At 46.8% G+C, this 26,799-nt stretch overlaps 1 protein-coding gene and 1 long non-coding RNA gene across 2 annotated transcripts in view; one reads left to right on the forward strand and one right to left on the reverse strand.

Moving 5' to 3' along the window:
* CLDN14 (claudin 14) overlaps positions 1-26,799 on the reverse strand; it is an 81,636-nt gene that overhangs the window by 29,051 nt on the left and 25,786 nt on the right. Inside the window, exon 2 of the mRNA XM_017894640.1 lies at positions 20,090-20,227. The gene's annotated coding sequence lies outside the window, so the exon portion shown is untranslated. The remainder of the gene's footprint in view (positions 1-20,089; positions 20,228-26,799) is intronic.
* LOC108543834 (uncharacterized) lies at positions 23,262-24,598 on the forward strand. Its single transcript, XR_001889682.1, has 3 exons — positions 23,262-23,343; positions 23,937-24,039; positions 24,510-24,598. It is a non-coding gene; the product is annotated as an uncharacterized LOC108543834 (long non-coding RNA).

Genomic DNA, 26,799 nt, shown 5'->3' on the forward strand with positions numbered 1-26,799 from the left:
TATATATATATATATATATATATAGAGAGAGAGAGAGAGAGAGAGAGAGAACATACAGGACGGATATTAGCCATTCTGAATTGGACTGCCCCCTCAAATGTGGTCTTGCAGCTTTCCACTTGTTTAGGAGTAAGGAGTTTTATTGGAATAAATGTTCTCAGATATTAATCAGCACAACACCACCCTCCCTTCTTAGTTCCAGCTGATGCTGAGACACCAATGGCAAATCTTGATCTATGCCCACCCCAGGAGCATGAGCGACAGTCAGGATTTTGGGCCACAACACAGGGAGCTTCCTGCAGTGTCCTTTTCTCCAGGGTGCACTGTGGAAAGGCCTCCCCAGCCTGGGCAGGGGCTTGGCTCTCACCTGACGGGGCAGCTGAGTAGCTGACGGCAGAGGCTGGTGGGGGGCCGGGGATGATGGCAGAGTCATCCACTGACACTCTGGACAAAGGCCAAACCTGTCTTGGATGCCACCTAGTTGCTGCCCTCTTAACCTGACCCTCCGGCCTGCCTCAGACCTTATAATTTCCTAAGCACGTCTGCATAGACTATTATTTAGTCTTGCCAATGACTCTGCGAGGGAGCTGTTATCACTGCCAGGCATCACAGCCAGTCCTCACGGCTGGCCATAGGAAGATCTGGGCCTCACCTGGGCCTCCCATCCAAGCCCCAAGTTCTTTCCTCCCCCAGTAGCCAGCCAGAGCCACCAACCCTCCCTCAAGCCATCAGAGAAGGCAGCTGTGATGAGCACTGAGCCCTCCAACAGGAGCTGTTGAATGAACAAGTATGAATCTCAAACACAATTTTTTGCAAGGTCTTTTTCTCCACTCCCAGGCCCAGCTGTATCTCTTACGGCTGAGGGATCAGGATGACTTTGCTGGGGCCTGGCTGGAAGCGCTTCTCTGGATTGCCATGGACCAGGCAGTCTAGCAGTGAGGAAGTCAGAGGCTCCAGAGACACTTAGATATCATCAGATCCCCTCCCAAAGGGAGAAGAATGCTCTGTTTTATTTCATTTTATTTAACTTTGTTAATTTAATTTTTAGAGGCAGGATCTTGCCCTGTTGCCCAGGCTGGTGTTCAATGGCTTGATCATGGGCCACCGCAGCCTTGAGCTCCTGGGCTCAAGAGATCCTCCTGCCTCAGCCTCTCAAAGAGCTGGGTCTACAGGTGTGAACTACCATGTCTGCTAATTATTATTTTTTTTTTTTTTTAGACAGAGTCTCACTCTGTCAGGCTGGAGTGCAGTGGTGTGATCTTGGCTCACTGCAACCTCTGCCTCCTGGGTTCAAGTGATTCTCCTGCCTCAGCCTCCGGAGTAGCTGGGATTACAGGCGCCTGACACCACACCTGTCTAATTTTTGTATTTCTAGTAGAGACGAGGTTTAACCGTGTTGGCTGGGCTGGTCTCTTGACCTCAAGTGATCCACCTGCCTCAGCCTCCCGAAGTGCTGGGATTACAAGTGTAAGCCACCATGCCTGGCCAAAATTTTTTTTTTTTTACTTATAATTTTTTGTAGAGATGGGGGTCTCCCTATGTTGCCGAGGCTGGTCTCGAACTCCTGGCTTCAATAGACCCTCCCACCTCAGCCTTTCTCTGACTGTTCAGTTTGATCCACATGGAACCAGGTTTGCTTGCACCCTCCTCACCGCTTCTGCTTTCTGCTCCTCCCAAACACAGGAACATATTCAGATATGCATCAATGTGCACATGCGCCAACACGTGTGGGCACACACAAGCAAGTGCACAGACACACACAGACACACACACCCTGGACACACACACATTGTTTTCTTGAAATGACTTTTGGCAGCAGCAAAGCCAAACCTTTCCAAAGGCCAGAGAAAGGCCTTAATTTGCGTCATGTTAACTCGGGAGGCTGCATCTCCTCCATTGTTTTCAGTACAAAACATGAGTCAATGGCATTCCTCAACCCTCACCCCAGCAAATTAATTAGGGTCAATGTGATTAAAGGGCTCAGCTCTGGTGCAGGAACTAGGGTCCCCAGATACCCTGATGAACTTCACTCACAGTCTCTTTCCTAAGGTTTGTGCCCTAAAACAAGGCACTTACTTGCTGTGTTCAGCTCTTAACCTCAAGAACTTCCCTTCCCAGCTGGGGGCCTCTTCCATAAAGGAGTTACCAGAAAGCAAGAAGCAAGACACAAAGCTTTCAAAAGCAAAATGGTGAGGAATGTAGTGTGTGTCAGCGAGTCAACGAAAATAAGAAAGGGGGCCTGATGTCAAGCTTCACACGATCATTTTAATTTCCGAGTACTTTTTGGGTCTTTTCTGGCTTCATGGAAATTTATGTTTGCCGAGAAGACTGTATTTGCTACAGGATCTCGCTGTGTTCATTTAGCCTGGTAATAAAAACCATCTGCCTGAAATCCTTTTTGGAACAAGGAGGGGTATAAGCAAATAAGCAAACGGTCATAAAAGATCCGGAGAAGGGTGGGGCTGTTTCAGGAAAGTGGGGAGCCTGCAGTACATGCCTCGGGCCTGGTGACCGTAGGAGGCTGGGGACTACTGATGGTCATGTGTGAGGCTGCACAGCTTTCCCAGGAAATCTGGTGCATGGTGGGAGGACAGGTGCATGTGGACAGGCACCCCTCTCTTCCCGAGCACTCACTCTGGGCTGGCGTCTCAACGCTGGAGTAAGAACAGTATCATGATGCATCAAGTCAGGAGTCCTTGAAGTGGGTTGAAGAGTGTCCCTGCAAAACTCATGTCCACCCAGAACCTCAGACCTTCTTTGGAAATAGAGTCTTTATGGGGGTGATTAAGTTAAGTGTGGCTGAGTGCGGTGGCTCATGCCTGTAATCCCAGCACTTTGGAAGGCTGAGGAGGGAGGATCCCGTAAGGTCGGTAGTTTGAGACCAGCCTGGGCAACACGGTGAACCTCTGTCTCTACAAAAAAATGCAAAATTTAGCTGCAGGGCATGGTGGCAAGCACCTGTAATCCCAGCTACTTGGGAGGCTCAGGCGGGAGGATCTCTTGAGCCTAGAAGGTGGAGGTTGCAGTGAGCAGTGATTGTGCCACTGCACTCCAGCCTGGGTGACAGAGCAAGATGCTGTCTCAAAAACAAAACAAAACAAAACAAAAGATGAAGTTATACTGGCCCTAAATCCAATGGCTGCTGTCCTTACAAAAAGAGGATCGGCAGAGAAGAGGGAGGGCAGCCACGTGACGACAGAGGCAGAGATGGGGATGATGTGACTACGAGCCAGGAAAGGCCAAGGAGACTTGGAGCCACCAGGGCCTGGGACCAGCAAGGAAGGGGCCTCCATTAGAGCCTTCAGAGGATCGTGGCCTTGCCGGCACCTTGATTTTGAATTTCCAGCCTCTGGAGCTGTGAGACAATGACGCTCTCTGTAGAAGGAAGCTCTCAGAGTCCCTCTTTCTGCCTGGGAGTTCTGAGCCACTGTGTCTTTGTGGGGAGAGACGGGTCAGACAAGATTGCAAAGAAGCCTCTCAAGCTCTTGGCCTTTAAGTCAGGCATTGAAGTTCAAGAGTAGAACAGAACCAACCTTGAGAGAATATTGTTGAGCCCATGTTTCGTCTACCGGTTTGTTTTTCTGCCCCTCTGGGAGGAGGTCGAGACACCTAGGCTCAAGGAGGTAAAAGGGCAGCCTCCCTGAGAGCAGCTGTGAGGGTTTCAGAGGGGCCTTCGTCCTGTCCTGGTCTCTGGGTCCACCCTACAGATAGGGGTGTCACCACAGGAGTCCTGAGCTGGGGTCTGTGAGTAGAGAGGGCTGCTCCTCTGCCTGCCCTGGGAGGCGAGGCGTGGAGGAGAGATGACAAGACACATTAAGCTTTCTTCATGTGGGTTCTGATAACATAGGTTTTTATGTTCTCAGCAAGACAGTGTTCTTGTAAGACAGGCATTGGTAAGAGAGAATCTTCAAGGTTCCTTTAGCTCCGATTACCATATAAAGACCTAGGCCTGCAGGTCTGATCTTTGAGGTTCTTATAATCCCGAAAACTCAGGACACTGCGTGCCAGTGTCGGCTTCAAGGAGCAAGGGAAGTCCAGTTCTGCCAGTCCTGGGGTATGAGGAGGAGGAGGGAGGGTGAGGAAGGGGAGCCGAATGGCCGCACACTTGCCACAGTCTCTCCTGCAGCTAACATTGGGGAGCGGGAGCCTCTGCAAAATGGGCTTTTTTTCTGCCCCCTGCCAGGAAACACTGGAGGAGGCCCCATCTCAGTATGGGAGTGCGGGTGGGTATTGAAGGAACACACGTGGCTGAAGGAAGGTGGGATGGATGAGCACACACTGGGATTCCTGACGCCCTTCATCTCCTCCATGGTGTGGAGGAGACCCAGGATCCTCATGTGTTCCCAACAGGGTGGCTGGGAGCCAAGACCTGGCTGGAAGCCAGTGGAGGCCAAGAGCCCACTTTGGCCAGGATGGGGTGGGAATCCCACTAGATCTTGGAGGGATCACCATGGTGTACTTGGTCACACGTGACAGCCCCCAAGAGCAGGACCTCAGGATCTTCTGCGGGGACATCGGCTGGATTCACAAAGAATCCTGCTGGACACCTGCTGGGCAACAGAGGCTGAGGTCGGACTAGCCTCTGGCACAGACCGGGAGACAATCGCCTCTCCCAGCGGGACTGTGAGATTTCTTGCACACTGCTCGCCATGTGGGATATGATGCCAGGGAAGAGAGAAACAGGACTGACGAGACTGGAATCTACAAACACATATTTACCTAATAAGGCCTGTTTCAATCAAAGAAGCTTGTTTCAAACAGAGAGGGCTGAGAGGATATTCCTAACAGATTAAAGTCTCCTGGGCTGCCCATGGGAGAGGGTCTCAGGAGGAGGAGAACTAAAGAAGCTTCGTGGTCCCTGCACACTGGCATGTTCGAGTGAATCTGAGCTGTTACCGCCTTGGCATGAAAAGATGATTGTCAGGGGCTGAACTGTGTCCCCTTCCAAATTTATATGTTGAAGTTCTAGCCCCCAGTGCCTTAGAATGTGGCTGTACTTGGAGATGGAGTGTATAAAGAGGTGATTAAGTTGAAATGAGGTCATATGGGGGGTCCTGACCCAATCTCACGGATGTCCTCCTAGGAAGGGGAGACAAGGACACAGATACATGCAGGGGGATGACCCTGGGAAGACACAGGGACAAGACAGCATCTACAAGCCAGGGAGAGGGGCTTCAGGAGAAACCCACCCTGTGGGTGCCTTGATCTCTGACTTCCAGCCTCCAGAACTGTGAGACAATAAAGCCTGTTGTTTAAGCCGCTCTGTCTGTGGAACTTTGTTACAGCATTCTTGGCGAACGAATACAATGATTCTGCTCAAGGACCACGGGTCTTCCTGTGTATCCCTGCAGACATCTGTATCCAGAGGAGGACCACACAGGAGGCCTGGATGTTCCCAAACTTCCCTCAGATACCTGCTGTTACCCAAGTTCCCTGGGTGGAGGAACTAATCCCCACGCACAGAAAGGGGAACCAGAGGCCGGGCGTGGTGGCTCAGGCCTGTAATCCCAGCACTTTGGGGGGCCGAGGCGGGTGGATCACCTGAAGTCAGGAGTTCGAGACTAGCCTGGCCAACATGGTGAAACCTCTTCTCTACTAAAAAGTAAAAAAATTAGCCAGATGTGGTGGCGGGCACCTGTAACCCCAGCTACTCAGGAGGCCGAGGCAGGAGAACCCAGGAGGTGGAGGTTGCTGTAGCTGAGATCGTGTCATTGCACTCCAGCCTGGGCAACAAGAGTGAAACTCCATCTCAAAAATAAATAAATAAATAAATAAACAAACAAATAAATAAATAGGAACCAGAAAGTCTGATTGGATCAAGTTTTTCCTGAATTGACTGAACTTTGTTTAATTGTCAAGTTTAAGAGCTCCATTATGGGGTGGGATGAAGGCTTGAGACAGAAATGATACTTAGTTATGGAAAAGGGAATTTGAAATTTTTTGCTGCCCACTTGAGTTTTGGAGTCTCAGAAAATCATACTGACTTAATCAAGAAAGCAGATGCTGTGATGCACGTTTGATCAGTGCAGATGCTGATGTTTACAATGAGCAGTTGAAAAAGCAGCTTCCCTCCTGACAGTCTGGAGCTTGGGGCTAGAGCCCCGGCCCACAGGCTAAGAAGCAAAGGTGATTTTACAACCCATGCACTGAGTTGCAGCGTGTTCTCACCCAGCAAAGTTCTTGTCCACTCAGCACGTCAGAATGTGACCTTATTTGGAAGCAGGGCTGTAGGTATAATGAGTTAAGATGAGGTCACAGTGGATTAGGGTGGGCACTACACCAATGCCACTGGTGTCCTTATAAGAGCAGGGGAGACCCAGGGGGAAGAGGGCTATGTGAAGACCGAGGCGGAGATTGCAGCTGTAGGGCAGGGAATGCCGGGGATAGCCAGACCCCACCGGAAGCTGGAAGGGGCAAGGAAGCCTTCTTCTCTAGACCTTCAGAGAGAGCATGGTCCTCCTGGCACCTTCATTTCAGAATTCTGGCTTCCAGAATTGGGAGTAAGTTTCAGTTGTTTTAAGTCACCTAATTTGAAGTACTTTGTTATAGCTGCCCTAGGATGCTAATAAACTGTTATAAAAATCAGGGTTTCTGCTGAGTGCGGTGGCTCCCAAAATGCCTGTAATTCTAGCACTTTGGGAAGCCGAGGAGGGAGGATCATTTGAGTCCAGGAGTTTGAGACCAGCCTGGGCAACATAGTGAAACCCCATCTCTACAAAAAAAATACAAAAATTAGCCGGGCATGGTGGTGCACACCTGTGGTCCCAGGTACTTGGGAGGCTGAGGTGGAAGGATCTCTTGAGCCCAGGAGGTTGAGGCTGCAGTGAGCCATGATCACACCACTGCACCCCAGTTAGGGAGACAGAGTGAGACCTTGTTTAAAAAAAAAAAATCCAGGGTTTCTAGAGCCTGTGCTCTATCTGAAATGATTTAGAACCTTTCTTCTAGGGACGAATTCCTCCAAATGTGGAACCAGGCAGGAGATTTAGGCACGGGAAGTTCCCAGGGTGTCTCCACGGAGCATCCCCTGCTCCCCGTTTCTAGTCTAAATCAGATGACATGGACCCCTGAAAGGAAATGCTTGCAAATCACTCAGGATGCCCTCCCAGCCAATGGAGAATAAAGCAGAGGAAGGAAGGAAGGAAGGAAGAGAGGTGGCAGGCACACAGTCTCTCTTTGCTTTCCAACAGGAAGCGGCTCAGGGTCTGTTTTCCTCTCCATTCCTTTCAAATGGATCTTTCATATCTCCAATAACTCTTATCTTTCAGCAAACTCCAGCAGGCCCCAAATGAGCTGAGGAAATATCCAACTTCAAAGGTTTTGTACAAATCATCTTAAAGGCCTGACCTAAGCCTGGGAAAGCCGGAACGAAGCCCAGAAATCACTCCTTATTTCATCACTGTTTAGCCAAGACACCTTTCCTGTCCATAGGTCACATCTGTCACTGCCCCCTTACTGCCCCTGCCCAGGTCCCAACCACCTTGAGACACCTGCATGATCCACCCTCAAAGCAATGAGTTAGGAGCCGCGCTCCTGGTCCTTGGACGGTAGCTTTAGTGTTATTCCGGGGGGCTGCGTGGGGGCACCTGCGGGGGCTGCCCCATGAGGGCTGTGGTTTAATTTCCTTTGCTACTTTCCTTAGCTCTTCAGTCTCAGTCTCAGCCACTGAACTGTATCTTGGCCACTGGTGGTGACAGCACAGGGTGACACTGTTGTCAGGAAGAGGAAGGTGCTTTTTCTTTTTTTCGAGATGGAGTCTTGCTCTGTTGCCCAGGCTAGAGTACAGTGGTGCAATCTTGGCTCACTACAATCTCCACTTCCCGGGTTCAAGCGATTCTCCTGTCTCAGCCTCATGAATAGCTGGGATTACAGGCACCTGCCACCACACCCAGCTAATTTTTGTATTCTTAGTAGAGACAGGGTTTTGCCATATTGACCAGGCTGGTCTCCAACACCTGACCTCAGGCAGTCCACCTGCCTCGGCCTCCCAAAGTGCTAGGATTATAGGCATGAGCCACTGTGCCCAGACAGCAAGATGCGTTTGTGAGCCAGGACAATTGTGAGTGGAAACAGAAGAAAAAAAGTAAAATAATAATACTAATAATGCCTTTTCTCTGGTCCTGGAAGATCTACACGAACTTGTATTTTACATGTCTTGTCTGGATTTAGCTGTGAAAGACCAGTAGACCAACTAGTGGGAAAAATACTTGCACGGCAGCAGGTTGGTTGGATAAAATAAGAGATTTCCAGTCTCGGATTGGATACATGCACTTAATATCAGCAGACATGCTGTGAGTATAAGCCTCTATAAACTGAGCACTGTTGCAGGCGATGGGGACGTGGAACTGGGTAGGACCGATGGCTAAGCTCTCTTCCCTTCCACCCCGGAAAAAATGCACATAGGAACTGGCTGTGGCAGACAACAGCCTACAGAAAGGTGGAGGCACCTCTCAGCTGGCCTTCAGCTCCCATACAGACACGGGAAACCAGCCTCGGTTCAGGTTTAGGCTCCACTGGCTGCGTTTGCCTGGACACCATCGGCCCTGCATGAAGGTGGCCGCTGAGGGGCCCTCATGGGGGCTGAAATCCAACCAAGCTTTGGTCCCTGCCTGAGTTGCCAGGAACTTGTCTCTTTTGTCTAGGTGGTTCACTCAGCAAGGGTATTTTTTGTAATTCAGTCACCCAGATGGGGGTGCCTTCTTGCACTCTATCCACCTGGATGAAGCACCTTTATTTTCTAATTTGGCCAGTTGCAGGGCACGTGACAATCACTGATATGACAGAAGGGTAACCTTTCTGGGGTTGCATCTTAGGAAATTCCATTGAAGGAGGAGTAGAGAGATGATATCATTGACCACAGGGCTCAAGAAATAAGCCCAGAGCACACATCGGTTTGGCGGGGGCAATGAACCGCGCAACTGCTGGGCAACTGACCTTCAGAACTTTGATGTGAACGGGGCCATTGACTTCAGCTTTCTCCGAGGTTTTTTTCATTTGTTTGTTTGTTTTTTGGTCTCACTCTGTCACCCAGGCTGGAGTGCAGTGGTGTGATCTCAGCTCACTGCAACCTCTGCTTCCCGGGTTCAAGCGATTCTCCTGCCTCAGCCTCCCGAGTTTTCCACTTGAAACCTGCACACGCAGGCTTTTTGTTTCGTGGGCTGGGTTCCTACAGAGAGTTATTAGTGAGGGGTTGAGTGCGCTGAGGCTATTAGTACAGAGTGATCACGATGAGAACATAGTGGCTTCTCTGTGTTTGGAGTCTCTACAGTTGTTGCAGGGGACTTGTTGCAATGTCCATTCCAGGGCCTCCACCCAGACCTACCGAATCAGAAATTCAGGAGGGGAGGTTAGGAATCTGTGCTTTTATGTCAGCCCCTGTTCCAATCCATGTGACTCTTATGCATTGTGAGGTTGAGATTCACTGATTTAGACACGTAGACCATAAATACCGATTCTTGGACTACAGAGCCAAAGACAAATCGAGTGACGTATTCTAGCTCGTGGAGCCAGCTGGGCAAAACCAGCAGGGATTTATTGCTTCTTAGATGATCAACGCTGCCACCAGGGCTGCTGTCATCTCTTGATGACGAGCAACGTTCTCACAGCATCAGGGGGCTGGTGGAGAAAATCAGGGGGTCTCCGGGGCAACCCCGGGGGCAGTACTGGGCCCAGAAGCCAGCCCCAGCCGCACACACAGAGTCTACATGTCTCCCAATGTGAGTCCCGCGAGGTGGAGAATTAGAGCATGTTGTTCATTTATAATGTTTGCTTTGCTTTTGGAAACACCCTGGGGCAACGCAGGCTAGGTTTTCACTGTGGTGTTTGACTTGGCGTAGCTGCAAAGTTCCCCCTTTTTAGTCTGTTTATGGCAAGTTAGCACACGGCCCCATATCCAGGAGCCTAACACCAGACCCAGCAGAAATCAGGGAGCAGGCAATGAAATGAAACATTGGGAGGGCTGAGTTGGGCTTCCCTGTACCCGCCCTCTCAGCCGGGAGCTTGCCTGAGGTCAGGCTGGGTACGAGGCCACCTCAGACTTTGCAGCCTCAGACCTGTTACTGCAACCCAAGTAACAGTGATGTCTCAGACAGTGACATGTCCTGCTGACCAACCACAGGGTTTGGAGGATAATTTCCCAGGAATGAGATACATTCCATTATTATTATTATTTTTTTAAAATTATTTTTAGATAGAGTCTTGTTCTGTTGCCCAGGCTGGAGTGCAGTGGAGCAATCTCGGCTCACTGCAACCTCTGCCTCCTGGGTTCAAGCAATTCTCCTGCCTCAGCCTCCCAAGTAGCTGGGAGGGACTACAGGTGTGTACTACCACACCAGGCTAGGTTTTGTATTTTTAGTAGAGACGAGGTTTCGCCATGTTGGCCAGGCTGATCTTGAACTCCTTACCTCAAGTGATCTGCCTGCCTCAGCCTCCCAAAAAGTACTGGGATTACAGACGCGCACCATCGTGCCCGGCTGATACATTCTGTTCTTTAGCTCCTTCTTTGCTTACACATTTTCTTTTCTTTTTACAAAGTCAACTCACTTTCAATAGGAAGTTGCTGATTCTTTTTCATGTTTACTCTTGAATTTCAAATAGACACCACCTTATATTTTAATGAGACTCGTTATCACTGTGCCAGCCACTTCATTTCCATCACTTCATTTCATCTGCACAGAACTCTACGCGGGGGATATGGTTAGATCGCATTTAGTGATGAGAAAGAAAACTCGGAGAGCTTAAATCAGCAGCCCCGGGTGGCCCAGCTAACACCTGGGGGCGCAGTTCAGCAGCAGGTCTTCTTGGAGATGTGGTTGCCGTCTGCCTGGCTAATGGCCTGCCTCATCCTGAATCCTTCAATGTCACCCTCATCTTGCCTTCTCTGCCTTGGAAGACGAAAGGATGATGGCTTGTCTGAGGGCTGAAGGATTTCACCCACGTCAAGCCCCATTTGCTTGAAATGTATCTGCCCAGTTTATATCAGCAACATGAAGAGCAAAGAAAGCTACCTGTTTATATTGCCACATCTGTAGGGCATTAAAATACAGTATTAATGGGAGTTTCTGTCAATATCTCGCTTTTTTTTTTTTTAAGAAAAGTGAGACCATGATTGGGTTACACTAGCGTGAGTGGTAGAAACCAGGTAAAATCTGACCTTTGGGACATGGAGATGGTCATCTGACCCAGGGCAGGTCACACTCAAAGAGCACAGACAAGGTCCCCCCGAAGTCAGTGGGACATTTGGGCCTGAGACTGTGAAACTGAACTGGAACTTATGGGCTTTAGGGAACAAGCCTAAAAGCTCCTAAATCTCCTCCTTGAAGATCTCCTTCCTCCTGTTTTCCTTCTAGATCTTCTGCTGCTTTGACGTGGACGCCACCCCCTGACTTCAAACTCACACGTTCAACCCAGCGATGGCTGGTGACTGGGAGGCTCTGTTAGTCTCTTTTCAGCAGCCTGGACCTAAATTAAAGGGCTCATGGTCCTCTCTAGTTGTACACACCCCAGGCTCCCAGCCAGCCCCTGGCCCTCGAGAGGGGTTGCTTTTGATGGCAGGAGGGAGATACAAGTGAACGTATTTTAGGATCTTGTTACTAGGCCACAAGGAAACACTGGATGGAAAGTCTTATGAATTTGAAAAGCCCGATTTAAAAAAAAATCAAATCCAAGGAACCCAAAAGGCATGAAGCTATTGTTTAAACACAGACTCAGTACCCAAACCCTGCACACTAGTTTGTAGAGGTTGGAAGAGGCAGGATGGAAGAGGTTAATGGTGCTATTCTTTCTTGAATATTCTGGAACACACCACAATGAGCCAAAAACCGTCAGAGGAAACCATCATGAGGAGCAGTATGTTTTTACCTACGTTAACTCCAACATCCACAATAGCTGAACCTCAGAATTATTATCTGAATTGTGCATACTGGGAGACAAGAGATTTGATGAGTTTAGTAACTTGTCCAAGATTATAAAGTTGGCAAGAGGTAGGGCCCAGAAATGAACAGGGTCCTTTCTTCTGCAAGCTGGCTCCCATGAAATACTATTCTTATGCCAGCTGAGGTCTGATATGGAATCACATTATACTACTGCACCAGCTAGGGGGACAAGGGCATTATGCCATCTCTGTAGTATGCTTAGAGGTCTGTCCTGAAATTAGCAGAGTTCACTTTCAGCCATGAAAAGGATATTCTGAGGAAACGATATCTTAGATTGCTTTCTTTCAGTGCATAGACATCACTTGAGAGGCTTCATGTTTCTCAGACATCTTGTAAACTTTACAGCTACTGTTTTACACTTCATCAGCATTCCTGATCTTATGGTGTTCACTTCAAATAATGTTGGGTGTGTAAGAATCAAATGCAAATTGTACAGTATTTGACATGGATGTCTTTAGGAGCCAATATTTCCTCAAATATCATGGTTTCAACGTTATTCACTAATGCTTTAATAGATAGAGTTTCTTTGCATTCATAAATATAATAGTAATAAAAATACGAGTTGTCTACTATAAAACAAAACACTTATATTTCCCAACTACTAAAACATCTATGTAATCTTGAATCCATCTGATCTAAAGGAGGGAAAATGTTCTCAACCTAGGCTACACACTAGATCACTTGGGAAGCTTTGAAAAATTCTTAATGCATGGGCCCCACTCTGAGACCAATTAAATCAGATCTCTGAGAAGTGTGGTCTGAGAACTGATGGTTTAGAAAACTGTACAGACGGTTCTGACATGCAGCCAGCATTGAGAACTACTGGGTTTAGACAAGAATGGATTTTTTTGTTTTTTGAGATAGACTCACTCTTTCATCCAGGCTGGAGTGCAGTGGCACAATCTCAGCTCACTGCAACTTCTGCCTCCTAGGTTCAAGCGATTCTCTCCCGCCTCAGCCTCCCAAGTAGCTGAGATGACAGGTGTGTACCATCATGCCGTGCTAATTTTTGTATTTGTAGTAGAGACAGAGTTTCACCATGTTGCCCAGGCTGGTCTCGCGTTCCTGACCTCAAGTGATCCGTCTGCCTTGCCCTCCCAAACTGTTAGGATTACAGGCGTGAGCCACCATGCCCAGCTAATACGGTTTGGCTGTGTCCTCACCCAAATCTCATCTTGAATTCCCAGGTGTTGTGGGAGGGACTTAGTGGGAGGTAATTGAATCATGGGGGCAGGTTTTTCTCACGTTGTTTTCGTGATAGTGAATAAGTCTCGGGAGATCTCATGGTTTTAAAAATGGGAGTTTCCTTGCACAAGCTCTCTCTTTGCCTGTTGCCATCCATGTAAGACATGAACTTGCTCCTCTTTGCCTTCCACCATGATTGCGAAGCTTCCACAGCCACATGGAACTGTGAGTTCTCCATTAAATCTCTTTCCTCTGTAAACTGCCCAGTCTTGGGTATGTCTTTATCAGCAGTATGAAAATGAACTAATACACCAGCCAAGAATGGATTTTTAAATTAATGGAGTTAGGTCTGATTAATATCAATGCATTGATGTATAAAGGTCTACACATTATGCATTACAATCAAGAGTTTTAAATATAATGCCACTAAAATATATGCAATGAATGCGATACATACAATTAGTCATTAGCTTCCAGGTATAAGTAGATGCTCGATAAATATGACTGAATTACTGAATGAATGGCATCCTACAAAGTTTTATATGAAAAATTATATTTTGATGAAATTAAGACGCTATCAATTGTAATATGTAGTATCACTGATAAAGAAAATAAATTCATTAAATTATGACATGCTATCTAGTATATGTCACACCCTAACTTCCAAAATGTTAAAAAGGCCAGACGTGGTGGCGCACGCTTGTACTACCAGTGCTTTGGGAGGCCAAAGTGGGAGGATTACTTGAAGCCAGGTGTTCAAGACTAGCCTGGGCAACATAGCAAAATCCCATCTGTATGTAAAAATAAAAAAATTACCTGGGCATGGTGGTACACGCCTGTAGTCCCAGCTGCTTGTGAGGCTGAGGTAAGAGGATCACTTGAGCCTAGAAGTTTGACGCTGCAGTGAGTTAGGATCATGTCACTGCACTCAAGCCTGTCTCAGAAAAAAGTTAAAAACAAGAAAAAAATACAATATTTTGAAATTACTGTATTTGCTTTTTCTGCTTAGTCTATGCCAACTGTTATACTATTAATTTCCACTAGATGCCGCTGTGATCTGCTACTTTAGGTTCCAAAAGGCAACCTGAAAGCCAATTTTCTCCATGGATTTAAAATTGAAATAATTCACCCCTTTAAAGACAAAAGATATTTTAACCACCTCATATTGTAGGGGGTTGTGACTCATTCCTTCTCTGTGTTAAGACCTACCCGGAATATCTTATGAAGTGTAAAATTATTTAAAATGGAAATTGAAAAGTTTTAATGACTTGATAGAAAACAATTGCTTTCCCTTTTATCCACATCCCAAATTTCACATTTTGCGTGTAACTCATGACGAGTCTGCAGTGGGTTATAGAGAAGGGACGGTAACACCGATAGGAAGGCTGATGTTGACTTCAATGAAATAATAAGTAAAACTTGAAGGAAAGAGTATGACATCTTCTGATCTGAAGACAGCAGATCATGGTACCCTGTACTCACGAGTCACCGCTCCCAGCGACAGGAAAAGCTGGGTAGAAAAGAAAATCTGGGCTGATAGGACTGGGCTCTGAGCTTGAAGCCAAGCCCAGTGTTAACCCTGGGCATTGACCCAGGTCCTCCCTGGCTGAAAATCTGGAAGATTTTCCCTGCTGGGTGAGAATCACTTTTTCAGCAAAACGATACAAGCTTTAGGGCCAAAAGGAAGCCCATGAAGCTTCCAGAGACATGCTTAGAGCAATGCTTCTCAAACTCTTACACTCTCCACTATATGAGAACAGAAATGGAGAATAAGTATCTCAAAACTTGTATAACAAATTTAAACAGTTTTACGTCTGCTAAATCTAATAAAAAGAAGCTGGGATAGTATTTCATAAGTCTTCGTTTCAGATTTCATTTTTCCAGTAATTCAATTCTTTTAGTATTTTATAAAAGTATTGGTCCATAATAGATTGGAATTTAAAAAAAAATAGCCCTTCAGCCCAGATAGCTTTTGAAGCACTGTAGAGAGCCCACCCCAAGCTGCTGGAGGGGCCAATTCCAGGACGATGAACCCATCACACCCCTGAATAATGTTCTAGTACACAAAATAGGTAAGAAAGGGCTGAAGAACAGGAGCACTTTGATGGTAAAGGACAGGATGACTGGAGAGGTAAAAAGAAATCCGAAGAACAGAACACCTCAGGGAGTCCCAGCCTCTGAACCCACAGTCAGCAGCTCACCAGAACCTACCATTTCTGCAAAGGCTCAGAGATTCCACCATTGCTACTGCCAGCAGCTCCCCTGCCCAATGTATAGACAATCAGCCTAGAATTGGCCTTGGGACAAGAGGAACTCAGGTGGTTACAGTGAAAAGAAAATGCAAAACCACTCAGAATTGCCCAAGTCTGACATATTTAGCTTCAGAAGAGAAACACACAGAGAGGTCCATTGTTAACCCCTTCCTGGTTTGATCCACCCAAAGTCAGCCGGCTTGGATGGAGGGGAGGCGTGAGGCACTGTGGACTTCCATTTATGGATAACTGTGAGCTGGCTTTTTTGCTTCTCTGAAAAATGCTCTGTTACACTAGAATACTGTCAGTGCCTTTTTTGGATATCCACTTGGTAATATCTATCAAAATGTAAACTGTGAGTACTCTTCAACTCAGCTATTTCTCTGCTAGAAATTCATCCCCCAGTTATACTTCTAAAGTAAGCAAAGACACAAATAATACAGGATTCAATACTCTCTGGCTCTTTCTGAGAGAATAAAACAGTATAAAATCTAAATGTCCTTTATAAGAGATTACTTATATTAACTACAGTACATCAATACAGATTAGTATGCACCGTTAAAAGATTAAATGCTTCTGTAGTTACTAATATGCAAAGAGTTCCAAGACACAATGTTAAGTGAAGGAAGCAAGTTGAAGTGCAGTGTGTACAGCACGATCCTATTTGTGTAAAAAAGAACAAATGCGGCCAGGTACAGTGGCTCATGCCTATAATCCCAGCACTTTGGGAGGCCAAGGCCAGTAGATCACCCGAGGTCAGAAGTTCAAGACCAGCCTGGCTAACATGGCAAAACCCCAACTGTACTAAAAATACAAAAATTAGCTGGGTGTGGTGGTGGGCATCTGTAATCCCAGCTACTTGGGAGGCTGAGGCAGGAGAATCGTTTGAACCTAGGGGGCGGAGTTTGCAGTGAGCCGAGATCAGACCACTTCACTGCAGCCTGGGTGAAAGACTGGGACTCCATCTCAAAAAAAAAAAGAAAAAAAGAAAAGAAAAAAAAAGAAAGAGCAAATGCATTTCTATCATGCAGAGAGACCTTTTGAGGGCTGCACAAAAAGCTGTTCACAGCGATCACGTCTGGGGGTGGAGCCAAGGGTTAAGGGTCAAGGTTGGGGAGGACTTTCATTTTTTAACTTCACACCCTTGTATGTAGTCTGACTTTTTAAAAAGTAAAATTGTATCGATTTAATATGGAGCAAGGTATCTATTGCAGAGCATCAAGAGTTACATGAGGCCAGGTGCAGTGGCTCACACCTATAATCCCAGTGTTTTGGGAGGCCAATGCGGGAGGATCCCTTGAGCCCAGGAGTTTGAGACCAGCCTGGGCAACATAAAAGACCCTGTCTCTAAAAAAATAAAAATAAAAAAATTACCTGAGCATGGTGGTGTTTGCGTGCAGTTCCAGCTACTCAGGAGGCTGAGGCAGAAGGGCTACATGAGCCTAGGAGCTCGAGGCTGCAATGAGCTATGATCACACCACTGTACTCCAGCCTAGGCAGCAGAATGAGATGCCCCCTCTTAAAAAAAAGGCGCTACAGGAAATGGCACTAAATATCAGTCAGCCAAAGACATAACCTGACACAAGCAGCTGCACAAAATAGTAGTTGCCCTCAAACTCCAGGGACGTTGACAAGGAAAAAACACACAACTCCCAGTGTGCTCTCAACCCATGGCTGTGTGTATCTTTTAGTGACGAGCCTTGGGGACCCCATAAAACCCAAAGGAACATGTGGCAGAGGACCCAAGGCTTCCGGGGGTCGTGGCCATCACCAGCTGAGAAAGCCCAGAGACAACTGCGTGTTTAATTACTATGTGAAAATGGAACGAGAGGGAGGGAAATTGGGTTTGGTTGCTTCAGTAAAAAATGGTTGACCAGGTGTGGTGGCTCACACCTGTAATCCCAGCACTTTGAGAGGCCAAGGTGAGTGGATCACCTAAGGTCAGAAGTTCGAGACCAGCCTGGCCAATGTGGTGGAGTCCCGTGTCTACTACAAATACAAAAATTAGTTGGGTGTGGTGGCACACACCTGTAATCCCAGCTACTTGGGAGGCTGAGGTGGGAGAATCACTTGAACCTGGGAGGCAGAGGTTGCAGTGAGCTGGGATTGTGCCACTGCACTCCAGCTTGGGTGACAGAGTGAGACTCCATCTCAAAAAAAGAAAAAGTTTTCCTGGCCCTGGTTCATAAGTAGAGGGAGTGTCTTGTGTCTTGGGAGCCAGTAGCACTGTTAACATTCACAAATGGGATACACACATTTCCTGTTTAATTCCACCCTGCACAATGCTGATTCATTATTATGCCATTGGTCTCAGAAATACTTTTCTTAAAAGTTGTATATAATTACCACATATATACACATAAATAAATAAAAATATACACACATATATGTGTATACACACACACACACACACACATCACACTCTGTGCTCTCAGTCAGGGAGAGCTGGGGAAGGAGACTGCCTTTGGAGCCCTTGGCACATTACACTATATTACAAATGCTCTTTGCCAAAGAGTATTTTCAGTGCTGTCCTGAGTTGAGTGTGTTCTTCAAAATGCATTGTTTACTCCACTGTGGTCTTCCTTTCTGTCACTCATTTCATGTTCTAGGGAACAGTTTTGACTCACAGTTATAGGTAAAAGGTGTTTGAGTGATTGTTCTAGACTTGCCCTAAAGAGACAAAGGAAGAATATTATGCCAAGTGTCGAAAGGCTACTTTTCAGGCAGCTCAAGTTGCCTTCATGGAAATGATGGAGGAAGCAGAGGGTGAAGTTTAAGGACAGGTGGAAATCCTTCAGAAGCCTATCAGGCATCATTAACAGCACTGCAAGGCTGGGAGCGATGACCAAGGGGATTTGAAAAGAATATTAGGGTAGGAAGCCGGAATTAAGCTTATAAAGACCCATAGAGCATGCAGTCCTTCCATGTCATGGCCTATCTGACAGATGCATTGGGGGGCCCCGGAGAGCCAGGAGTAGTGGGCAGAGGGCAAGCAAGCACAGAGCCACCCTCTACAGGGACACTGGAGCACTGAGGCCACTGCACTCGGGAAGAAATCACCAAGGTTTCTGTTAGCCAGGGTGGGCCAGCTGAATGTCTGCAACATCACTGAAAACAGTCCTAAGTTGGAGAGATAATGGTCTTTTCTAGAACTCCCCTTGGGAGAAGCAGTGTGGGAGATGGAAGGTTCTGGAGTGAGGGGTTATACCTCCAGGGGCCGGCTTCAGGACACTGTCCTGTGGGTCGGTAGGCATCCTTAATTGTGGGGCTTTTGTTTTGCTGAGAGGAGGCTGCAAGTTTGAGGCAAAAAATGAATCTGGAGGTAAAGAAGCGGCTGAGGTTGCTCCCCCTTGGCCCTTTCTTCCTGCTGGGCCTTTCCTTTATTTATTTAGAGTACTCAGCCTTTCCTCTAGGTAAATACTGAACAAATATTTTTAAAACCACCAGTTTAAACAGTGTCAAATTATTATCCTGTCTCCACCTGACCCTGGGCATGGCTGTGGTGTGTATTGTGCTGTGTTCTGACTCTCTTTGGTTGAGCAGGAGGCGGCCTTAGCGCTACAGGTGGAGATGGCCGCCCACTGGCCGTCAAGGCACTTCTGGTGTCCGCCATCTTGGGAGGAGCTCAGACCGGAAACCACAGGCAGGAGAACGCAACTGGGAATGGAAAGTAGGCGTGGCTCTTTGTGTTGATTTGGGCTAAATTAGGAGAAGGGTAGATGTTTGGAGGTGGTGTTGGCTACAGGGAAGAAGGAGTTGGAATGGGATGAAAATTTTTGGCCCAGAGAAGGGGAGCAGTGATTGTTGGCTGAGGCATTTATTGAAGGACTCCTATGGAGAAGATACATATGGTGGGGGGCAGAGTCCCTGTTGAGAGGGAGTGCTGCCTGACCCACACAGAAATTCCTTCTCCCTGACAACCGCAGATGTCTTAGCAGCATTGCTTTTATTTTTATTTATTTCTTTATTTTTGAGACTGGGTCTCACTCTGTCACCAGGATGGAGTGCAGTGGCCCAACCTCTGCTCACTGCAACCTCTGCCTCCCGGCTTCAAGTGATTCTTCTGCCTCAGCCTCCCTAGTGGCTGGGACTACAGGCACACACCACCACACCCAGCTAATTTTTGTATTTTTAGTAGAGACGGAGTTTCACAGTGTTGGCCAGGCGAGTCTCGAACTCCTGACCTCGTAATCGCCCGCCTCGGCCTCCCAAAGTGCTGGGATTACAGGCATGAGCCACCCGTGCCTGGCCCAGCAGCACTGCTTTTAGATTCACACTTCAGAAACCAAAAATCTGTTTACTGGCCACCTACACAACCTGTCAATTCCCAAACAACCTGAAGGTTTAGGGCCCTGCCGTAGACACGTTGTAACCTATTGAGAGGTCCAGCCTTTGCTACAGCAAATGGTCTAAACTCCCATGGCCTAGTTATGTCCGGGGCTCAGTTGGGTTTTTGGTCTCCTTATCTTCAAATGGGGCAGGCACAGCTCTGGGCCAGTCAAGCGCTGAGCTGATCCAAGACATTCTTCGACCAGCCAGACTGGAAATACCGGAAAAGCAGGGGCAGCTGCCCTCAGAGGCAGGGTCAGTATTTTCTTTCTTTTTGGACAGTTTCATTTCGACTAGAAGCCGGAATCGTAATTATAATGCTACATGTTTACAGAGTTTAACTAATTGATCCCTTGGAGTCCTCTTTTGGGGAAAAAGCGTTCTACCCACCTCATACATCAGGAAAACAAGAGGCCATATGGTTTGGCTGGGCTGGGTGGTCTCTGGTGTCAGTAGGAGAGTGGAGACTGCGGCTTCAACAATTCTTGACTTCTTGGCCTGTGTCCAGATCTCTGGGCCTTGCAGCCCCTAGAAAGGTGACACGTGAGAAATTGAAGTGGACCAGACCATAAACTCTCAGGAGCAGTTATCTCTAGAGAGGAGGGCAGGCCTCGTGGCCCTGCCTGTGCCTGTTTCTCTTGGAGGGACAGGTTGGAGAGGAGGAAAACCCGTTACTGCAGGAGTGTTTTGCCCACCTTTAATTACCAGTTAAAACAAAACATTCTGTAATGAAAATTCCCCTTGAAAGAAATTCCAAGTTGCTGTGAAGGTTTCATCTTTCCCTTTGGAATCCCAAGGTCTGTAGCCGTGTAATCCAATGTTGGTCTGGAAAAATATTTGGCTACAGAAAAACCCACATGGGGTATTGGGGACACCAGTAAAGGGGAGGTTGGATCTTGTACAGTAGCCCTTAGCAAAATCCTTCAGGTCAAGACTTGGACTACTTATTAAGAACCCTCTTAACCCTTTTAATAAGAGGTAGATATGTTTTCTTCTGATTCTATCTTCTCTATTGCCAGGAACGTTTTTCCTCAACAAATTAACGTGAGTTGGTGGTGGATGTAGAAGAGGGGAGAAGGGAAACCTAGTTCTCCAATGGTCATGGCTATTTCAAGATAAGGGAAGTGATAGAAACAGAGAGGGAGGCAGGCCGGAGAGCCTCCAACCCCAACAGATGAAGACACACATAGAGGCATGCAAGTCGGCAAACAAATTCAGGCTGGGTTCCCAGAGGGCAGTGTTTGTGTTTTTTTCTAAGTGAGCTGGTGTAGTTAAGCACAACCTTTCCACGGTGTGTTGAAGCAGATTACCAGCCCTGTTTGGAAGCACAACGTTGCCACCTCAGTGGGTTCTCCTTCAGAACCCATAATAGGTATTTACTTAGACCAGATTCCATATTGCCTTGTGTCAGTGTCCAATTGTCCTCTGTGGATTTTACCAATTCAATTGTAGATGTCTTAGTAACAGGGACCAGAATTTTTCCATAATCAATAGTAGTTTAAATGATTGAACCAAAAGTTTCCTCTTGTGTGCAATCAGCTGAGGAACATAAACTAATTTCAGTCTCATTCCTGGTGCTTGATTTTTCTTCCATCATTCTAGGTTTCCTGTCTGGCCCACACTTAGAGAGTCCTCCCTGCTGCAGGGAGCACATCTGTGAGCCATGTGTTTCCTGTCTTTGCTCCTGTACAATGGTAATTTTTTCTTAGCTACTACAGGAAGCCCAGCAGATTCAGATGTACAAGAAGCCACACCAGGACCTAAGATGATATTCATTGATGTTATCAGCAGGTCTGATGCCAACATTTGCCTAGAGAGCGGTTACCCTGAGAAGTTTACCCCAGTTTTAAGTTTGGTTGGTCTGTTTTGAGGTGATAACCTCATATTGAAGTAATTTCTCCCCACCAAAGAGTCTAGAATAGGTTTATTTGTAATCTATTTTATGTAGCTGTGACTGCCTCAAGACACCTGCAAAGGGTTATTAAGAGTGTGTGTCTAGGCATGTGGTTAACTGTTTCAGCTCAACGGTCTGTGAACATCATTAGTAGCCCTTGAAATGGATCTCCAGGAAGTGCTGGCTGTTAATGACTCTGCCCTGATGCTCCTATGTGAGCAGAACAAAGAGATAATGTCTAACTTTGCAGGTAGCTGAGTGCTCTAAACTGATGACTAGCTCAGGGAGAGGGAGATGCTGTGCCATCCTGAGCCTAGAAGACATCGCCAAAGGAACAGTGGGAGATTAACAACTCTCCCATGCTAGGAGGTTGACTTGCCAAACTGATGGAAGAGTGACAAACTGATAGACTATGGTGCTGTGTCCCTTCTACGGTTGAGGGAGGACTTCACCTGAGACAGTCAGAAGTGGTGAGAGAGGATTTATGTGGTAAGGGAAAGGGAATCTTCCCAACGATAACTATTAATTGACTTTCATTTTGTAAAAGAATGTTGTATTAAGTGTTTGGAGATAGAAAAAGTATGGCATGCTCTCAGGATGTTTATAATTTACTTGGGGAGATAAGGCACACGATTGAAAAGCTAGTTAAAATACAAGACAATAGAATATCCAGTCTCTGGGGTAATGTTCGGCCATTCGAATGGATGAATCAGATCCATATGTACTCAGAGTTAAGCGGGAAAAGGCCAGTAGCAGAACAAGACACCATCTATGTAAAAATTAAAGCAAAGCTCACAGATGTGTGTGGACATATATGTGTATGCGTGTGAACATACATGTGTATGCACATGTCTGAAGGGGGACTGGAGGAGAGCACATGGAAAAAGAGCCAGAGGTTCCTCCTGGGGAGGGAAGTGAAACTGGGGAGGACGGAGAAGGGCACCTTTCATATTTTTGCCGCACATGCTTTTGCATTGAATACATTATTGAGAACAAGATAGTCTATATTTCTTGTGTAAAAAAGGAAAAGAATGAAAAACGTAGCAACAAAGCAAGTACATGATTGATACCAAGGGGTGACCCTAACGGTAAAAGTGGTGGCGTAGTCTGCCCATCACTTCACAAACTCTTCTGCAGCTCCACTTCCTCCTTGTTTACAGAATCCCATTTTTGCTCAGGAATCTACCTGCTTGTGTCTCAGGAGATATCTGGAAAAACATAAAATCATGGTGGTCCCATCCCATCCCTCTGCAGTGATTTGTTGTGCTTGGTCATGTGATGCCATCAGGGCCAATGAGATTGGAGGGACTGTCGGGGGCGCTGCTGGGTAAAGCGTCTTTGCTCTTAAAAAGAGGAACAAAGCGGCCGAAGGACCACTTTTTCCTTCAACAGGATAGCACCGTTTCTGGATGTGACGACTGGCAATGTGGCAACCATCTGAGCCTTAGGGAGCTATCCTGGGGACCGAGCCAAACTCTGAGGATGTTGGTAGAGAGGATGCTGGTAGAGAGGATGCTGGTAGAGAGGATGCTGGTAGAGAGGATGCTGGTAGAGAGGATGCTGGTAGAGAGGATGCTGGTAGAGAGGATGTTGGAGCTGTCCTAGCTCAGGACTTCAGCTTCAGTGACAGAACACATTTTCCTTTTTGTTAAAGCCAGCTGAGGTGGGAATATCTATTACCTTCCGACTCACATGCCAGTCACAGGGAGGCCTGTTTGTGAGACTTCAAGCTCCTTGGGTGCATCTGAGGGTAAGTTTGAGTCCTCAGGACCATGCCCTCTGGGGACAAGAATGAGAAGGGGTCATAAACCCTCTGTGACTGGGGAGACGGAGAAGTCATCCTGAGTTAGGGTCACTCTTTGCCCTGGCACCTCAGTGGGTGAGAGGGACTGCTAGGGTGAGGAAGCGAGATATATTTAATACAAGCAGCCCCTCAGTCTGGCCCCTGGGATATTTGATACAAGTTCTTTTTTCTTGAGACAGGGTCTAACTTTTTCGCTCAGGCTGGAGTGCAGTGGCACGGCCTCCACTCGCTGCAGCCTTGACCCCCTGGGCTCAAGCAATTGTCCCATCTCAGCCTCCCCAAGTAGCTGAGAACACACGTGCACACCACCATGCCCGGCTAATTTTTTTTTAGAGATAGGGTTTCTCATGTTGCCCAGGCTGGTCTCAAACTCCTGGGCTAAAGCGATTCTCCTGCCTCAGCCTCCCAAAGTGCTGTGATTACAGGCGTGAGCCACTGTGCCCAGCCTACAAGTTCTTAATAGAATCAGAAGGTGTAGCCAGGAGACAAAAGAGCCATCACAGCTTCATGATATTTGAAGGGAAGTTTTCTTCCTTCAGGGCAGAAAGCATCACTGCTGTCATGGGGGAAGAATATTAGCAGCCTCATGGAAGCTGGAGTGAGGCTGGAGTTGGGACGGTGGCCAGCCTTGCAGAGCCACGGGTAGGTTGCAAGGGCTGGGCAAGCAGAGCCCACGGCCGTGCTGTGGTGGGGAAGAGGCAGGCAGGGAGAAAGCCCACTGCAGGTGTTTCCAGGGTGCGCCAGAAGCAATGAGGGTTTCAACTGGTTTGTAGATGAGTCTCCCTGAATTAAACTCCACTCATCCCGAACTGGTATTGATTTAAATATCTTAAACTGGGATAATCTCTTGCAGTATGTTGGAGCTGTGCCCCTGAAGAGAGAACGGGGAAATAAAGTCTTATTGTGATTTGTGTATGTGTGTGTGTGTGTGTGTGTGTGTGTGTGTGTGTGTAGAGAGAGACAGAAGGGAGGGAAGAGGAGGGCATGGGAAGAGAGGAGAGGAGAAGGGGGAGAAGGGGAGGAATGAGTCATCACTTAACCTGGTCCTGAGGAGGGGGTGGCTGGTTTCTGCACTAAGACATAGCTGTTTCCTTCTCTCGTCTGGCCTCCAGCTTGAAATCAACCACCTCCCTCATTTTCTTGGAATGAAGTCAAGGAAGGCTTACTCGTACAGTGCAAAACCCGGCCCCGGTCTTCCCACTGTGATCTACTGAATCCTAAGGTCACTCGGAGCGACTTGAAAATGCTTCAGGAGCCGTAAATGCTCAACTCAAATCTCATTTAACATTTTTCCCACTTCATACCTGTTAGGATAGCCTGTATCAAAAACCAAAACCCTTGAAAACAACAAGTGTTGGTGACCGTGTGGAGAAATTGAAACACTTTCGCACTATTGGGGATGTAAAATGGTGTACCGGCGGTGGAAACAGTAAGGAGGTTCTTCCAAAAATTTAGTACAGAACTACTACATGGTCCAGCAATTCCACTGCTAGATACATGCCCAAAAGACTGAACACAGAGACTCAAACAGTTCTTTGTACCCCAGTGCCCACAGCAGCAGTATTCACAGTAGCCAAAAGGTTGAAACAACTCAGTGTCCGTTGATGGGTGAATGGATAAATCAAATATGATGTGTCCACATCATGGGACGTGATTCAGCCTTAAAAAAGTAATGAAGTGGCTGGGCGTGGTGGCTCACACCTGTAATCCCAGCACTTTGGGAGGCTGAGGCGGGTGCATCACCCAAGGTCAGGAGTTCGAGACCATCCTGGCCAACCTGGTGAAACCCCCTCTCTACTAAAAATTCAATAATTAGCTGGGCGTGGTGGCAGGCACCTGTAATCCCAGCTACTCGGGAGGCTGAGGCAGGAGAATCACTTAAACCTGGGAGGCGGAGGTTGCAGTGAGCCAAGATTGCACCGTTGTACTCCAGCCTGGGTGACAGAGTGAGACTCCATCTCAAAAAAAAAAAAAAAAAAAAAGAAAAGAAAAGAAAAGAGAAAAAATAGAGAAAAAATTCATATGTACAAAACTGTAATAAGAACAGGACACTCGGATACTAAAATACCCACAGGGCCCACCTGTGCTGCTAAGCTAAGCGTTGTTTCCTTTTTACCTCCTTTTTTTTTTCTTTCTTTTTTTTTATTATTTATTTATTTATTTATTTATTTTTTAGACAGAGTCTCACTTTGTCACCCAGGCTGGAGAGCAATGGCACGATCTCACTGCAACCTCCGCCTCCCAGGTTCAAGTGATTCTCCTGTCTCAGCTTTCTGAGTAGCTGGGATTACAGGTGTGTACTACCATGCCAGGCTAATTTTTGTATTTTTAGTAGAGATGGGGGTTTCACCATGTTGGCCAGGCTGGTCTCGAACTCCTGACCTCAGGTGATCCACCTGTCTTGACCTCCCAAAGTGCTGGGATTACAGTCATGAGCCACTGGGCCCGGCTGTTTTACCTTCTCTTTGTGCTCACCTGGGAATCAAAGTTCTCCCAGCATTTCCACCGGGAGTTTGCATTTATTGCAACTATGCCAGTGGCTAGGAAGTTTGTATCTCTTGTATGGATCTCTTAAAAATTCATACTTGCGTTTCTCCACCCACATAAAGTTGCAGGAATACAGCTATAACATGCCCTTATCACAACCAAAAGAGCCAGTTGTGTATCAATAGCTTGAGACATGCCAATATTATGTTTGTCATTTATTGTAAAGTTCTGATGCTTCTTGCCTGACTTCTATAGTTATGAATAAGAATACAAGCGACCGTTAGATATTGTCCATGGTTCTGCTTCAAAACAGAAACTTCCGTCTCGTTCTCCTCTCTCAAGCATCTGGATCAGTTTAAGCAAAGAGCATCTTGACACAGCCATCTGGAACTTCCTCTCAATTTCTATATTCATCAAAAGGTACAAGTATTATAAATCTGAACTTGTGAAATAAAATTTTACCAATAAAGTACTACGTTTGTTTCAGACATTGAGGTTTCCATCAGATTTGAATTCCAAAAGTTTCTGCTAATAACAAAAGTTTGAAAAGCACTGTATTTGCTCAATTCCCATTTGGTTCAGTTAAATGAATGCTCATTGAAGATTTTGTTCAGTTCTTAACTGGACACACAGTACATTGGTGAGAGATGAGACATAGGAAAGTTAAATTCTGATTGTCCTTGAGCTAAGAATGGTTTTACATTTTAGTTTTCTTTATTTTATTTTAGTTTCTTGAGATGGAGTCTCACTCTGTCACCCAGGCTGGAGTGCAGTGGTGGAATCTCAGCTCACGGCAACCTCCACTTCCTGGGTTCAAGCGATTCTCCTGCCTCACCTCTGAAGTAGCTGGGATTACAGGCGTGCCCCACCATGGCTGGCTAATTTTGGTATTTTTAGTAGAGACAGGGTTTCACC

This window comes from Rhinopithecus bieti, unplaced genomic scaffold, assembly GCF_001698545.2.
Source record: "Rhinopithecus bieti isolate Rb0 unplaced genomic scaffold, ASM169854v2 scaffold_25394, whole genome shotgun sequence".
NCBI classification, from domain to species: domain Eukaryota; kingdom Metazoa; phylum Chordata; class Mammalia; order Primates; family Cercopithecidae; genus Rhinopithecus; species Rhinopithecus bieti.